Here is a 7,527-nt window from a genome sequence, read left to right as displayed (position 1 = left end):
CAAGCAAGACGGGCACGACCACGAAGACGAGGACAAGGACCAAGATAGGAACCCCCGACACCAATACGTCAGCCCCACTGACGTGGTCCACTCCATCTTCGGGGGCAAGGTCTCCATCGAATCTAAGCGAGAGAGAAAGCTATTAAAGAGAGCCTGCCCCAACATAGACAGCACGGACGGGCTGATCGCAGACCCAAAATTTCCCCCGTGGTCGCACAGGGAGATCTCATTCAGCAGGAAGGATCAGTGGGCCGCTATCCCGGAGCCAGGTCGTTTCCCTCTGATCCTGGACCCTTGCATCAACAGCATCAGATTCGAGCGCGTGCTCGTGGACGGGGGAAGCTCCATCGACATCCTCTTCCGCAACAGTCTGCCCGCCCTCAAAATATCTCTTGCACAACTAAAACCCTACGATGCTCAATTCTGGGGGGTTTTGCCAGGTCAGAGTTCAGTGCCCCTCGGACAGATAACATTGCCTGTCCAATTCGGCACACCCGACCACTTTTGGACAGAGTTCATCAACTTTGTGGTCGCGGACTTCGACGGGACCTACCACGCTATACTGGGCCGACCATCGTTGACAAAGTACATGGCAGTCCCGCACTACTCATACCTGGTCCTTAAAATGCCTACAGAGAAGGGTGTCCTAACCGTCAGAGGCAACGTCTACACCGCGTATACCTGTGAAGAGGAAAGCTTCAAGATTACTGAGGCAATCGACCTCTCAATCCGCATGGCAGAAACAGCAACCCAAGCCACGCAGCTGCCTCCCGACCAGCTCCCATTACTCGAGCAGGAGACCGCCAGAAAGAACTCAAAATCCAAGGAGTACAAAGAAGTGCAGCTGGTTGATGGCAGCCCCGAGAAGACGGCCCTCATCGGGGCCAATCTGGATCCAAAATAGGAAGACGCGCTCGTCAGGTTTCTAAGGGACAATGTGAGCGTTTTCGCATGGAAACCCGCAGACATGCCTGGCGTCCCACGAAACCTGATCGAGCACTCCTTAAATGTCTCGAAGATCGCAAGACCAATCAAGCAAAAGCTGCGACGGTTCGCTCGTGACAAAAAGGAGGCTATTAGGACAGAAATAACACGGCTTCTAGCAGCCGGATTCATAAAAGAAGTGTATCACCCCGATTGGCTCGCCAATCCGGTTCTTGTACGCAAAAAGAATAATGAATGGAGAATGTGCGTTGATTACACCGATCTCAATAAACACTGTCCTAAAGATCCTTTTGGTCTCCCTCGCATCGACGAGGTGGTCGACTCAACGGCCGGATGCAAACTCCTCTCTTTTCTAGACTGCTACTCTGGTTATCACCAGCTCGCTAAAGGAAGACGATCAGATAAAAACATCCTTCATTACTCCTTTTGGCGCATATTGCTACACGACCATGTCATTCGGACTCAAAAACGCCGGAGCCACTTATCAACGGGCCATCTAGCAGTGCCTCCACGACGAGATTCGTGATGACCTCGTCGAGGCCTATGTAGACGACGTGGTCGTCAAAACAAGGGATGCGAACACCCTAATCGACAACTTAGACCGAACTTTTAAGGCGCTTAATAGGTACAAGTTGAAGCTTAACCCCAAAAAGTGCATCTTCGGTGTTCCTTCTGGTCTACTGCTCGGCAACGTTGTCAGTCGTGACGGCATACGGCCAAATCCTTCAAAAGTAAAAGCAGTACTCGACATGCGACCACCTAAAAACGTCAAGGATATTCAGAAGCTCACCGGATGTATGGCCGCCCTCAGTCGCTTCATCTCAAGACTAGGAGAAAAAGGCCTCCCTTTCTTTAAACTCTTGAAAGCGTCGGAAAAATTTTCTTGGACAGAGGAAGCCAACGCCGCGTTCACCCAGCTTAAGACTTTCCTCACTTCACCGCCTGTCCTTACAGCGCCTCAGCCCAATGAAGACCTACTCCTTTACATTGCTACAACCGACAGGGTTGTTTCCACAGCAATAGTGGTCGAGCGAGATGAGCCAGGTCATGTCTACAAGGTCCAGAGACCCGTTTACTTCATAAGCGAAGTCTTAAACGAGTCCAAGGCCAGGTACCCACAAATACAGAAGCTCATATACGCCATTCTAATAACGTCAAGAAAGCTGAAGCACTACTTCGACGGCCATCGAGTCTTGGTAACCACCAGTTTCCCTCTCGGGGACATTCTGCGCAATAAAGATGCCAACGGCAGAATCGTAAAATGGGCGATGGAATTATGCCCATTTTCCCTGGAGTTCCAGAGCCGCACCACAGTCAAGTCTCAGGCCCTGGTCGATTTCATTGCTGAATGGACAGATCTCAATGAGCCTCCCGTTCCCGATGTCTTTGACCACTGGTCAATGTTCTTTGACGGATCCTTGAACATCGATGGCGCCGACGCTGGGATACTGTTCGTGTCACCTAACAAGGACAAACTGCGTTACGTCCTTAGGATCCTCTTTCCGGCGTCAAATAATGTCGCCGAATACGAAGCATGCCTGCACGGCATAAGGCTAGCCGTTGAGTTGGGAGTCAAACGCCTCTATGTCTATGGCGACTCTGCTTTAGTTATCAACCAGCTCAACAAGGAGTGGGACGCAACCCACGAGAAGATGGATCTCTACTGCAAAGAAATTCGCAAATGGGAAACCAACTTCTACGGCATAGAGTACATCCACGTGGTCCGGGATAAGAACCAGGCAGCAGATGCGTTGTCAAAGTTAGGGTCATCTCGGGCACAGATCCCGCGGGGTATTTTCGTCCAGGACATCCACGAGCCAAGTGTGGGCACAGGACTGGTCGAAAAACAACTCACTGAGGTAATGCTCATAGACGATGCCACTCCAACAACCAGTAGCCGCGACTGGCGCACCCCGTTCATAAGATATATATCGGACGGGTCAGGCTTTCAGGACAGAACAGAAAATGAACGCCTCATTCGACGATCAAAGAACTACATACTGGTGGACGGCAAACTTATGCGAAAAAACGCAAGTTCTGAAGTACTGCTCAAATGCATATCCCAAGATGACGGCATCAAGCTTCTAGAAGACATACACGCTGGATCCTGCGGCAATCACGCCGCATCCAGAACGCTGGTCGGGAAAGCCTTCCGAGCAGGTTTTTATTGGCCAACCGCGGTCGGCGACGCAGAAAAACTGGTCCGACACTGTGAGGGATGTCAGTTCTTCGCTAAAAGGACCCACGTACCTGCTCATGAAATTCAAACCATCCCATCATCCTGGCCCTTTGCCTGCTGGGGGCTCGACATGATCGGGCCATTTAAACCAGCTCCCGGCAACTTTAAGTTCGTTTTCGTGTTAATCGACAAGTTCTCCAAGTGGATCGAATATATGCCTCTGGTCAAAGCAACCTCCGAGAATGCTGTGGAATTCCTTAGTCAAATCATACACAGGTTCGGGATCCCAAACAGTATAATCACCGACTTGGGTACTATGTTTACTGGCACCACATTTTGGGACTTCTGCGATGACAGGGGCATAGTCATAAAATATGTGTCAGTAGCTCACCCACGGGCCAATGGTCAAGTTGAGCGCGCGAACGGAATGATCATTGACGCCCTAAAGAAAAGGGTGTACACCGAGAACGACAGAGCACCGGGTCGATGGATGAAAGAGTTACCGGCCATGGTCTGGGGCCTCCGAACTCAGTCCAGTCGGAACACAGGAGTGTCTCCTTACTTCATGGTTTACGGCACCGAGGCAGTCCTGCCGTCCGACATAACCTTCGGTTCTCCTAGGATTGAAAACTTCGACCAGTCAACAGCCGACAACGCCAGAGAACTCGAAATCAACTGCATGGAGGAAAAGCGTTTGAATTCTTGTCTCCGAACAGCAAAGTATCTCGCGGCAATCAGGCGATACCACAACAGGAACGTTAAGGACCGTTCCTTCGTGGTCGGCGATCTGGTACTTAGGTGGAAAACAAGCCTAGAGGGAATGCACAAGCTATCCACTCCCTGGGAAGGACCCTTCGTGGTCGCCGAAGTTACACGACCCACGTCCTACAGATTGGCATACCCAGACGGAACACGCGTGCCTAACTCTTGGCACATAGACAAACTGCGCCGATTTTATCCATAAGTTCTAATAACTTTCGCTTGTAAATATCTTATAGCTGTCAATAATAATGGTTTCTATTTTTTGCCTATACTTTGTTACACGCAGAACTCGGAAAGCCTTCTATGCCGGAAGCTCTTAGCGACTACAAAGTCAAATACAGTGGCACGTCACTCAGATAATTGTACAGCGCTCAAAACAACAGTCATGACAAAAGCAAACTTTATTACAAACTTTAAATACAAAGTTTACAATAAATACCCTGACGGGCAGACGCTAGTCTATTCCTACAGACTACCCTATTGGCCTATTGCTCGGGCTGATCACCCGCCTGGCCCTGCTGCCCGGACGAAGGGGTCGGGGCCACCGGCGCCTGGCTGGTCGAGACCGTAGGCGTCGACTGCCCATCTCCCGCAATGGACGCGCCCGACAGCTCCCTGGCCGACCTGTCCGAACCCGGCTGGTCGGGGGGAGTGGCCGTTCCGCATAGATTGATGTCGCCGATCACCGTCGACGACAAGTCCAGCAGACCACCCCGAAGCTCGTCCGCCTCCTGCGGGCCGACCTCCTTGGGGTACCCCTTCTCCAGCCTGGTCAAGTCGACCAGGGGGTAGTGGGCGCGCACCATGCTAAGGACGTGCGCGCCAGCAAACTCCCCGGCGTCCTTCACAAATTGCTGGAGCCAGTCCCACGCCCGTTGCGCCTTCTCCACTGGAGTCAACCTCGGCGCGCGGGGCTGGCTCTCCGGGAGCTCGGGACTGATCAGATCCAGGACCGGGGATACTCCTTTCCAGATCTTACAACAATTGACCTTCCAGGAGTCCCGGTCCTTGATCAGCTCATCCAGGTGCTTCTTGGCGTTCACCTTGAGCACTGCAAATCAAGCAGGACGTTATTTTCGACATATCAAAAAAACAAAGGGACGACAAGCGGTAGATAACGAGGCGGCGCGTATTACCAGATAACTCTCGGTCCTTCCGACCCAACTCCTCTCCTGCTCGGCGCCCGGACTCCAGCGCACCGGCAAGCTCTTGGCTGATCTGCTCCTTCTCCTGTCGGAGGCGCGCCACCTCCTCCTCCAAGTCTACGTGAATCATAACCTGGTCAGTAAAGCAAACTACACAGCTACACAAAGCTGCTCGGAACGCGTGACTAACCTTCTCGCTGCCGGTACTGGTCGGCCAAGCGACGGGTAAGCTCGAGACGGTGCTCCTCCTGGGCATTCATCTCGGCCACCTTCTCCCCAACCTCCGACCGCAGCCGGTCTACCTCCGTGGACAAGGCCTTATTCTCGGCCACAATTCCTTCGATCTGGTCGAAGCACCGTTTCCGGTACTTCGCCGTTCGCATTGCACCCTGCAAAAAAAAAGAGGCCAAAATACGTAAGTCGAACACTTACAGGTCCGATCGACGGTGGGCCGCGTTGAACCTCCTTCTTGCCCGGCCGGTCGGCACCTGTGCCCCCACCTCCTCCATGCGAGGCGCAGGAGGATCGCTGGCCACCCGATCAGCAGTGGCTGGCACGCTGTCCGGACGGCTATGAGGCCTCCGGACCAACGATGGTACGGCCTCCTCCTCCTCCTCGTCGTTGTCGTCGATCCGAACAAACCGACGGCGCTTTGGCGCTCGGCTGCTCTCTGCCGGCAGCGTCGGTGCCGGCGACGGATCCGCGGGCATTGGCCTTTTCCCCGTCACTCTATCCTCGGTGGTCGGGACGGGGCGGGCCTGGTCTTCCTCACTGCTGGTGTAACGAGTACACCGAGCAGCGTCTTCCTCTGGCGGATCTTCTCCCGCAGGATTCTCCATTCCCGGTGCCAGTGATACATACACTGCGCACCGGTCGACATCTCCGATCTGCAAAAGTAACGAAGATAAGTTAGCTGCAGACAATATACGGATGCTAAAGCGAAGTAATCAATAACATACCTTAGGCGCTGGTCGCCCCAACTTGAAGGCTTGCACCCGATCACTGCCACGGATGAAGCCTCCGTCCGCGAAGTTGAACAGCTCGTTCAGTAGCTGCTGTACCTCCGCCTTCTCCAAGATTTCAGGTCGCATCCTGGTCGGGTCCACGCTCCCGGCATACTCGTACGCCGAGTGCACCCTTTTCTGACAGGGCATCACCCGACGACAAATGAAGTTGCCGACTACGCCAAGACCGTCCAGGCGCGACCAGTCGATCAGCTTCATGAGGTCTGCCACTTGACCGTCGAACTCTGGGCGGTCGGTCCAGCTCACCCTCTTCTGAGGGATGTATCCCACGTCGCAGAACGTGGAGTTGCCCGGTTCCTCCCTGATGTAGAACCACTTCCTGTACCATTCGGTCAGGGAAGTGTTCCATGGACAGTGCAGGTAGCGGTTCTTCATTCCGTCGCAAAGGTTGAGGTATACTCCACCAGCAACCTTGGAGCCTCCGACTGCTCCCTTCTTTCTTAAACAAAAAAGATAGCGGAAAAGGTCGAAGTGCGGCTCTATGCCAACATAGGCTTCGCACAAATGGATAAAAGTAGAAATAAGAAGGATTGAGTTCGGGTGCAGATTGCAAATCCCGATCTCATAATAAAGAAGAAGACCCTGAAGAAAGGGATGAACAGGAACCCCAAAACCCCTCTTAACGAAGTCTTCGAACACCACGATCTCACCGGCACGGGGGTCGGGGAAGCTCTCTCCTTCCGGCGCTCTCCATCCGCCGAGCTCCGGGCCGTGCAGAACCCCATATCGACGAGGTCACTGAGAGACTTGGCGGTGCTGCGGGACTTCTTCCACTCCTTGGCCATCAGCTCGGCCCTCTTCTTGGAGTTGCTCTTCGCCATTGGAGTTGAGGAAGCGGATTCGAGTCTGGAAGGTGTAGATGATTGAAGGAGGCAAGAGTGGAAAGCTTGAAGGCAATGGCAGGGTAAGCAGTAAAGGGGGAACTGTCGAGCTCTTATAACCCACAACTTCACCCCTCCCACTTCCCGCATCCTCGGGAAGTGGGCGGGCCATACGGCGGATGCGGCGTTTCGGTTTTTCAATGATTATCGACAATTAATGCGGCGGAGTTTTCGTACAAATTGATGGTTTCCTTTTCTTAAACCGCGCAAAGGGCGGCTGTACAGTTGCCAGGCGCAACTTTTCATGCATCCATCTGACATCCCGTCAGAAGGTCTCGTCACGTCAATTCTTTGTGTGAAACATTTTCAAAACAAGCAGACAAAATTGGTTGGGAGTCAACCATCCGGGGACTGCACCGACCACCGAGCACTTGATGCTCGGGGACTGGTCGCCTAGTCTATCGACTCGAAACTTCAAAGACTGCACCGACCACCGAGCACTTGATGCTCGGGTACTGGTCGCCTAGTCTATCGACTCGAAACTTCAAAGACTGTACCGACCACCGAGCACTTGATGCTCGGGGACTGGTCGCCTAATCTATCGGCTCGGAAATTCAAACTAACGCACCGACCACTGAGCGCTCGATGCT

The sequence above is a fragment of the Sorghum bicolor genome, chromosome 5 (genome assembly GCF_000003195.3).
Source record: "Sorghum bicolor cultivar BTx623 chromosome 5, Sorghum_bicolor_NCBIv3, whole genome shotgun sequence".
NCBI classification, from domain to species: domain Eukaryota; kingdom Viridiplantae; phylum Streptophyta; class Magnoliopsida; order Poales; family Poaceae; genus Sorghum; species Sorghum bicolor.
Note: the sequence above shows the minus strand (reverse complement) of the source record.